Here is a 9,824-nt window from a genome sequence, read left to right as displayed (position 1 = left end):
AGCCCTCTCCCATTGCTCTCATTTACAAGGCAACAGTTGAATAGCAAGTGAGTTTAATGAGGTTGAGTTAAATTTCTGCTGCATCTTCATTTTGGTACCTACAAATTTAAAAAGATGAGGGGTTTCTAGAAAGGACCATGTCTTGAAGTTACACGAGCTGCTCACTTCTGAGGCTGACAACTATTTAATTAATTTCACAAGATCAAATAGACAGGAGGAAATTGAACACAGGTCTCTCTTATTTTAAGTACATTACCTTAGATTCTTTAGTATTTTCTTCCGTTAATATCACAGGATGCCAAGGACTATATCAACTGAGACTTACTTCATGGCTGTAACTGAGTATAGAATGATAATGCTACTGCTTTTCAACAACCAAATTCGATACAAGTATGATAGATCCTCACAGTTTGGCCATTTTCTGAACAGAAATTACAAGAAACTATCTTGCAATAAATTCTCTCTAAAACTTCAATTAATAAGTATAATAAATTTTCATTCAAATAAAAGAGCACAAAACTATATATGGAATTTCTGCTGGCAACTTTTCCAAAATTTTTCTCTTTCTAAAAACCCAGTTAATGGGGCACCTGGGTGGCTCAGTTGGTTAAGTGCCTGCCTTTGGCTCAGGTCATGATTCCAGGGTGCTGGGATCAAGTTCCACAAAGGGCTTCCTGCTCAGCAGGAGTCTGCTTCTCCCTGCTCCTCTCCCCACTTGTGCTTGCCGGCGAGTGCACGATCTCTCTTTCTCTCTCTCTTTCTCTCTCCCTCTCAAAAATAAATAAAATCTTTAAAAAAAAAAAAACAACACCCAGTTGACATCCTTTCCCCCACGTAACATCCAGGTATTAAATAAAGCTGACTAGATGTAACGTAGAGATCTCCCTGACTATTTCTCCAACAACTGCTTGAATACAAAATTTAGATTCATTTCATTTACTTACCAATTTTTTAATGGCAAGTGACTGGAAAATTTTTTTAAAAGGCATTTTAAAGATTTTTGAATAAGTTGCAAATGATGTTGCCAATACTTTATCAAGAGGGAGCAATGTTTTTTGTTTTGTTTTGTCTTTCCTAGTCAATGAGTAGATCTGGTATTCCAATCATCTCACTTGGAAGAGTGAGATACTTAAATATTTTTCTTGGCCTAAATATAAAGATTTTTTAAAAACTCCAAATTATATTAGTTTTGACTCTTATAAATATGACTTCATTAAACACATTTTTGTAGGAACTTGTGTCTTATGGAACCAGAATAAAAAAGCAGTCAATCATGTATTTGAAACTAGTTGTATTGAATATCAGTTTTGGGCTTTAAAAGCTCTGAACAGTTAAAGCTGATACTCCTTCCTGTAACTGATGGACTGTCTGCATGGACTAAAGATCATTCAAATGATGTTCCAAGATAAGCTTCCTGTTATAACGGAGGCACGCGCACAAGAGCAGGAATTTCACATTCAATCAGAGTACAGAAGAAGGAAATCCTTCCTGTATAATGGAAATGATAACCTTGAAATACTTGGGCAGTCACCCTTGAGAAAAGCAAAAAGACCCAAATGCTAAGTGTGATGAGCCCATGAAGCCCAGAATTGTAGAGTAGCTTTAATTTCATGGCATCTGGCAGAAGAGCCACAAATGGTCACTCCAAACTCCTAAGTAGCTTGTTAATCATCCTCATTTTATATTTAAATTCATATACTAGGCATCTTTACAGGAGTGGACCTTAAATACAGGTAATTCATAGGCACAATTTGTTACAAACTGTTTAAATAAAATTTCTAAAATTATTCTAGGTTTTATCCTATTGCACAGCTAGATTCTATTTCAGTTGCAAAATTCTATTTCAGTTGTCAAGTTGAAAGGTGTGAAATTATTTTTTAAGCTGGTACTATAAATTATATGCCAGAAATACAGGGTCACTTTCCCTAGTCGTAGCAATGTTCAGGTACCAAGTTAACTTGGAAAGCATATTTTTAGAGGATACATGGAAATCAACTGTCACACTGAAGCAGGACCCAAGCAGCATAAAATATTAATGCATTCCTGATATAGTCAGTAATTTCCATATAGGGTAGGGTAATATACTAGGGGACAGGCTGCACATGGAGTCAGAACCAGATCTGAGTCCTAGCTTTGTTAAACTTAAAAATCTTGAGTATATTTCGTGTATTAAAAACTTAATTTTCTTTCTCCAAAATAAAAATGATACACATCATAAAAGGCTGTAATGAGAATGCTGAGCTATGCATAATATACAACAGTAGGGTAGGCAAGACTTCCGTCTCCCCTCTGCTTCCCCCCAGAGAAGAGAAGCACTCATTAGCATTATCAGATTGAGGACACAGATTGGATCACCTTTGCTAGAGAGAAACACTGCACTAAAATGCCTCTAGATTGGTGTGACTTCCTCTCCTCTCTGCAGTGTAGTGACAGAGGCCCAGTCATCTGCTGCTTTGTTCCAGTGTGGCAGCAGGGAGTATAGGGCTTTTGAGTTTGCTAGGACCCAGGCCAGTTTTTACTGTCAGGGGCTCAAATGTAGCCCTCGTAGTTAGAAAATCAGACTTCCTCTCAGGGGGTAGCCTGTGCGTATTTGGATTGCTCTGTTTTAGTTTAACATAATTTAAGCCTAAGGAATTTAGGATAAAGGACTGTGACCATCCCAGCTATCGAAGTTCTCTGCAACAGAGGCTGCCAATCCAAACCCAACTAATAATAACCTGTGTTCCTGGGTCCATTAAGCACTTTCCTTTGCACATGAACACATTTTGTGGACCTCATGAAGAGAGATGATTCGGTTATCCCTGGGTCCTCTGGCTAAATAAAATACCATTATTTTGCATAAAGTCTCAATTCCTCTCTAGATACCAACATACGTGATGGTGGTTTGCTTTATGTATTCTTGGTATTAATTACCACTATTTGTTGTCTAGTTAACTTTGTGCCAAACTACAGGGCATTTGTCTCTTATAAGCCCTTTGTTCCCTGAATGCTGAAGTTCCTTAATGTTCTCTCCAGGTCTTCTCTTTTCACTTCCAGAATATTCTCATCCACACTGATGACATTATTATTTCTTCACTGATTGCTTCCAAATTCACATCTCTATTCCTAATCTCTTCTTTGAGAATCAGCTCTGTATTTCTCTGTGACTCTTTATGTATCTACTGGATTTCCCACAGGCATCTTAATATGGCTAAAAACAAATACACATTTATTATGACTTATATGTATTTATCCTCTTGTTTTAGTGATAGTAGTTGATAGCATTATCACCTTTCCAACATTCCATTCTATTCTGTTCCATTCCCTCTCCTTCAATTTCACAAATCCATCCAATTGCAAAATTTCAGTCTATTATGTCTCAGATCTGCCTCTGAATAAAGCCACTATGCTCCTGGACTGTCACTATCTTGCCTTATGGATACTTTCAAATGTAGTCTTGCCTATTGTGAGTAACTACGTCCTGTCCTTAGTCTTATCCATTCCAATTTTCTTCCACTTTTCTTCCCAGTTATTTTCCTAGAGCAGAAAGCAAAACTATTAATTTCTTGCTTAAAATCTGATTGCTTCTCATTATGTTCTCAATGAAGTCTAAATTACATATCACATTCAACATTGTTTATAATTATCTGTTGCCTACTCAGCCCTCTGGCCTCATCTCCACAATATTTATCTTATTCACCAATGACTCAGAACATGCTATTCCCAAAGGCTAGGATATTTTCACAGATGATCCCTTTCCATCTAGACTTTTCCCTTCCTCCTCTGGCAATTTCTGTTCATCATTTTAGACTCAGCTTAACTTCCTCCGTTGTGGAGCCTGTCTTTATTATTCCCCAGCCAGTCACTCACTCCCTTGGCACCATCTTTGGACCTATATTACTGCACTGCAACATCTGCTGACTTGTCATTCTGTCCCAGGATACTTTGTGGTATTTAATCAAGTATCTGTCTCCAATTATGTTCATAGTTTTTGCAATATGGCAGAAGATAAAGAAATACTTATTTGTTGGCTGATTGGCCAAGCAGCAAAGAACTTTGCCATTTTCTTCAATATTTTTTATGTAGATAATTTTAAGATCCCTTACTTCATTCCCATTTCCCACCCCCCACGTCCTCATCTCAGCAGCCCAGCTACCCCTGCAGATGCAACTATTCCTTTTTTTCATAAGGTTACACAGGGCATATGTAGATGTATTTTAAACACGGAAAATAAAGATTAATAACTACTTGAAATGAATGAAAATAAATTCAGAAGAATTTATTTCATTTAGCATTAGTTCCATATGTGTGTTTTTTTAATCCATCTTTTTTCCCCGACTTTATTGTGATAAAATTGACATATAAGTTTAACAGTATACAACATGATGATTTGATATATGTATCTGTTGAGAAATTATTACTGCAGTAAGGTTAGTTAACACTTTCATAACCTCATACAATTCGCGTCTGTGTGTGTGTTGAGAACATTTAGGATCATATGAGTGAATAAATGGATGGATACATTCCTAGGATCTGTTCTGGTGGTAAAATGCTAAGTTCAGCTAAACTGAACTCTCTTAATTTGGCAAAGACTATCTGAATAACTGGTGAATTGTCAGAAAGTGATTTAAATTAATTCATACAGCAATAAGCATCTGTGTTATAAATAACCAAAACATTTTCTTCAGATGGATAAGTGATATTTCTAATTTAGAACTGACCAGACTTTGGTGAAATACTTCTAATTAATCTAATTGATTAATTAAATCCATGCTTGTGGGACATTTTTCAACCAAAACCTCTTCATTGTTTATCAATGGGTGAGATTCACATTCAGCTTTATCTGTGAACTTCTTAAGTTCCTTAAAGATAGCGAAAGAGAGAGGGAAAAATGGTTTAGAAACACTTGCCTCATATTGAATGGACTTTAGTCTGTGGGAGGAATGGAAGCTGGTGAGTCACTGCATTGTTAAAAATTGAATGCAGATAATCTTGTTGATTTCTTTTTTTCTTTCTTTTTTTCATCACGGAACGTACTATGTTCAATCATACGCTCATTCATCTATAATTAACAAAGACCTCTTGATCATTCTAGCTGTTCCTGGAGATTTCTTATGTGTGTTTGCCCCTCCTTTTGCTCTTCATCTCATGCTTTCTCTTTCACATCATCAAAAATACCTTCTCCTCCCTTTCCATATTCTCATTGTATATTTTTCAAATTAGCAATTTATGTTTTTGAAATTGAAAATAAACAGTAGGTAAATAGTATATCACGTTAGAACTATTGCATTCAAATACACCAATGGAATGTGGTTAATGAAGTTCTCTTTGCAACTGGAAATCAAGGTGATTATGAATGTGAATGTGCTTAATACATCATTAGAAGAAATAATTTCGTGCTTAAAAATAGCACTTTGTAGACTTTGGCTCTTTGAACAAAACATAGCAGATCGTCCCCTCAGCATCCAGTTTGTGAATCAAAGCACCACAGGGCCTTGTTTTTTGGACCAATGGAGAGTCCAGTGTAAATTGTTTTCAAATTGAACAGCTTTATCAGGATTGTCAATGATTTAAATGCAGTGCTTTTTATTTTGAAGTTGACAGTTTGTTAGGATATTTACTTTACCAGAATTAGAATCACTATGCTTGTTTTAATTGGTTAAAAAAAAAAATCTAGGTTTGTTTTTAAAACATGTATTTTAAAAAGCAGGTATTAGCATAACTGAGTGTCCAACATTGTATAAGGAGTTGCGGAAGATACTAAAGAAATAATTTCTTTGTCTTTATGGAGATTATAATCCAGTTGGGAAGAAAAGATAAATACCTAGAAAAATTAGAAATTAATTCCAGGGGCTCCTGGGTAGCTTAGTCGGTTAAGCGTTGGTCTTCAGCTCAGTCCCAGGGTCCTAGGATCCAGTCCCGCATCAGGCTCCCTGTTCAGAGGAGAGTTTGCTTCTCTCTCCCTCTACCCCTCCCCGCTGCTTGTGCTGTTACGAGCACGCTCTCTCTCTCTCACTTTCTCAAATAAATAAATATCTTAAAAAAAAAGAAATTAATTACAAAATATGTATTCACTTTCTGGTTCACATTTCAGGAGTCACAGTCCCAATCCTAATCTCTAAACCATGATCTAGGCCCAGAAGTCCTGCTGACTACAGAGTATTACTGCAATGTAACATTCCATGATTGACATCCCCCAAACTGGACAAATGACCTCCTACTGTCCTTGAAATCTCCCTCAAAAATTTCCTTTTCCCTCAAAAATAATAGCAGTTTTTTTTCCAGGTGATTAGACATTTTAGTTTGCTGTAACTCTTGTTCCCCTGTAAATATGCCTGACATTTCCTACCTGAAAAAAAATGTTCTCTCATGTCAATCTTCTGACCTCAGCTATCTCTCTTGTGTAGATGACATCCAAATCCAGACCCATTGCATTCAGTCACATGTTCTGAGTTATACTATAAGTAAGGTATTTAGAACATGGCTTGGCACATGCTAAGCACTGTAAGGTTTCTGGCTCTTACTATTATCATCATCGTTATCACTATACTGCTGTTATTACTGTTATATCTCCAGTAGGTTGCCTCAGAGCAAAACAATTGCACATAATCAAATCTTTTCATCCACCTGTGTAATGTTCTAATGTAGATAGCAGCTTTAACTCTAAAATTTATCAGTCTCTTTTCCCTTATTTTTTGTATTGAATCACACTATTGTTTACGACCTCTGTCAAATCTCTTGCATGTGTTTTTTCCTCTCCATGGATACCATATTTGTCTTGGTTTAAATACTCATTTTATTTCTCTTGGATTCTGCTGTAGATCTTAATTTTTTCTGTCTCCTATACGTTATTTTATGTATGGTAACCAGATAATTTTTTAAAGCATACTTACATTTATGTTATTTCTATTCTCAAAAACTTTCAACAATACTCTGTTGTCTATTGAATGAAGTTCATGTTCCTTAACCCAATATTCTGCTTCCAGATGATGTTTCTGGCCTTATCATCTACCAGTTCGTCCTATCATATGACTAATCTGAATAGTATGTAATGTTCATTCATTGCAAGGGTGTAGTGAAAGCTTCCTGCACAGCAGGTTTCACGTTGAGTGTCCTAAACACAGTGTGAATAAGACACACGTGGACACTGCTCTACCACACACATCCCTTTGCTCATTCTTCCACCTCTGAGATATTTGCATTCTCCTTTATCCACATTTTGTTTATCTGATATGAAACAGATAATGGGCCTTCTTATTTGTAAAGCGTCCTGGGCATTCTGACTGAAAGCTCTCTTTTTGTTCTTGATTTTCCTATTTATGTCTTCCTCATTGCACTCCGCACTTTCGCTCTTGGTGTGCCTTCTGTTTAGGGACTATGTAAAGATTACCCGAACTCTAAACAAACCATGTGGGAGCTTGGAATAGTCTTTCTAAATCTGGAGGCTACTCTTTTCAACCACACGTGCCTTTCATCACTTTCCAGCCCTCATATGGAGCCAGCTACTACTACGTCTGCTGTAATAGAACTTACTGTTGTGTAGAAAGTTGTGTCCCAAGTGTAAAAATGCGCTGAAACTGGAGACAACAGCAGACAGTCTGGTATTAGTGGATATTCCATATCTTCATGGTTTTTCCAGGAGCTTAAAATTGTTCCCTCACATTTCTTCAAATGGAAGACTGCAAAAGAACAGTAAAAAGGTGAAGATTAGCACTTGCCAAAAATTTTAGGCCAAGAAAAGTATATTGTTTGAACTATCCATATAACTGAAAGGAAAGTGGTATTTTAGCTTGAATTATCTGTGTAGTAGGTTCTAGTGTCCATTTGATGGAATATATGCAGACACAGCTTACATAGCAACCCTATCTTAGCCACTCATCCTTTTTTTTATGTAGTTTCAGCATCACAAGGATACTTTTTCTTTATTTTCTCTCATATTATATTACCACATAGTTACCAATTTGCTGAAGAAGTAGTTTCAAAAGGATCCTGATTTGCAGAGCACAGGTTTCCTTAGCTCAAGGTTGTATATGTTCTGAAAAAAATTAGATTCTTTTTAATGTTTGAACTCAGCGGAGCTGAATTTACAGTTCAGGGAATTTTAATAGCCATTTCTTGATGGACCTAGACCACCTCCTTCTGATTAAGTTTATATATAATTTGGCAAGGAGGAAGGAAGTCATGACTCATCATCATCTACTGTCCAAAGTGACTTAAAACAAAAACAAATAAAAGAAGCCATAGGGTATTGCTGTTAGAAAATTCTGTTGGTAAAGATTGTTTTTTAAAAAAATTATTTGTAGAGAATTCATTGGAATGGGGTATTCCAATAATACTTTCTTGTTAACAGAATTTATTGATAATAAGATGAGTTGATTATAATGGCCAATTATAATTTAAAATTGATCATAGATTCCTTTTTCAACACATGTTATCTGTTAAGTAGCAGCATATATCCATAGTGCTTACGTGTGCAGGCTCTGAAGACAGACAGTGGATTTGAATTCAGTCATTAAGATTCCCTACTCGTATGGCCTTGGGTAGTTCCTTTAAGCTTTTTCTAAGCCTTGACTTCCTTGATAGTAAAATGGGGTAACAGTTCTACTGACCTCACAGTAAGTACTCTATAAATTTCAACTCTTATTATTTATTGTTAAAGAAGCATTAGCTGTATAGAAGGAAATGTCTTACAACATTCTTTCTGAACTTTATATATGTCTGCTGATTTCATGCATTTTTTTTAAATCAAAACATATAGCATAATTTTACCTATTAATCCGAGAGCACCATTTAAATATACATACTAATATTTCTTTCCCAGGTGATCAGTGAACAATAATGTTTATCCAGCGATTAGAAAATATGATCAATTATCTGATGTGAGGTTTGATTTTAAATGTCAGTCACGTTTTTTAATGTGCTTTTGATAGATGTTATGTTTTAGAGCAGTTTTAGGGAAACAGCAAAATTAAGTAGAAAGTACATGGATGTCTTCTTTGGAGAAGTGTCTATTCATGTCTTCTGCCCATTTTTTGACTGGGTTATTTGTTTTTTGAGTGTTGAGTTTGAGAAATTCTTTATATATCTTGGATATCAGCCCTTTATCTGTAATATCATCTGCAAATGTCTTCTATTCTTTGTTTTGCCTCTTAGTTTTGTTGACTGTTTCCTTTGCTCTGCAGAAGCTTTATCTCTTGATGAAGTCCCAAAAGTTCTTTTTGCTTTTGTTTCTCTTGCCTTTGGAGATGTGTCTTGAAACAAGTTACTGTGGCCATTGTCGAAGAGGTTACTGCCTATGTTCTCCTCAAGGATTTTGATGGATTCTTGTCTCATATTGAGGTCTTTTATCCATTTTGAGTTTATCTTTGTGTATGGTGTAAGGGAATGGTCCAGTTTCATTCTTCTATATGTAGCTGTCCAATTTTCCCAGTACCACTTATTAAAGAGACTGTCTTTTTTCCATTGGATATTTTTTCCTGATTTGTCAAAGATTAGTTGACCATAGAGTTGAGGGTAACAGACACATGAAAAAATGCTCAACATCATTAGTCATCAGGGAAATACAAATCAAAACCACATGAGATACCACCTTACACCAATTAGACTGGCAAAAATTAACAAAACAGGAAACAACAAATGTTGGCAAGGATGTGAAGAAAGGGGAACCCTCTTATACTGTTGGTGGGTACAGCCACTCTGGGAGTATGGAGGTTTCTCAAGATCTTAAAAATATGACCCAGCAATTGCACTACTAGGTTTTTACCCCAAAGGTACACATGTAGTGAAAAGAAGGGGTGCATGCACCCCAATGTTCATAGCAGCAATGTCCACAATAGCCAAACTGT

Source organism: Ursus arctos, unplaced genomic scaffold (assembly GCF_023065955.2).
Source record: "Ursus arctos isolate Adak ecotype North America unplaced genomic scaffold, UrsArc2.0 scaffold_4, whole genome shotgun sequence".
NCBI classification, from domain to species: domain Eukaryota; kingdom Metazoa; phylum Chordata; class Mammalia; order Carnivora; family Ursidae; genus Ursus; species Ursus arctos.
Note: the sequence above shows the minus strand (reverse complement) of the source record.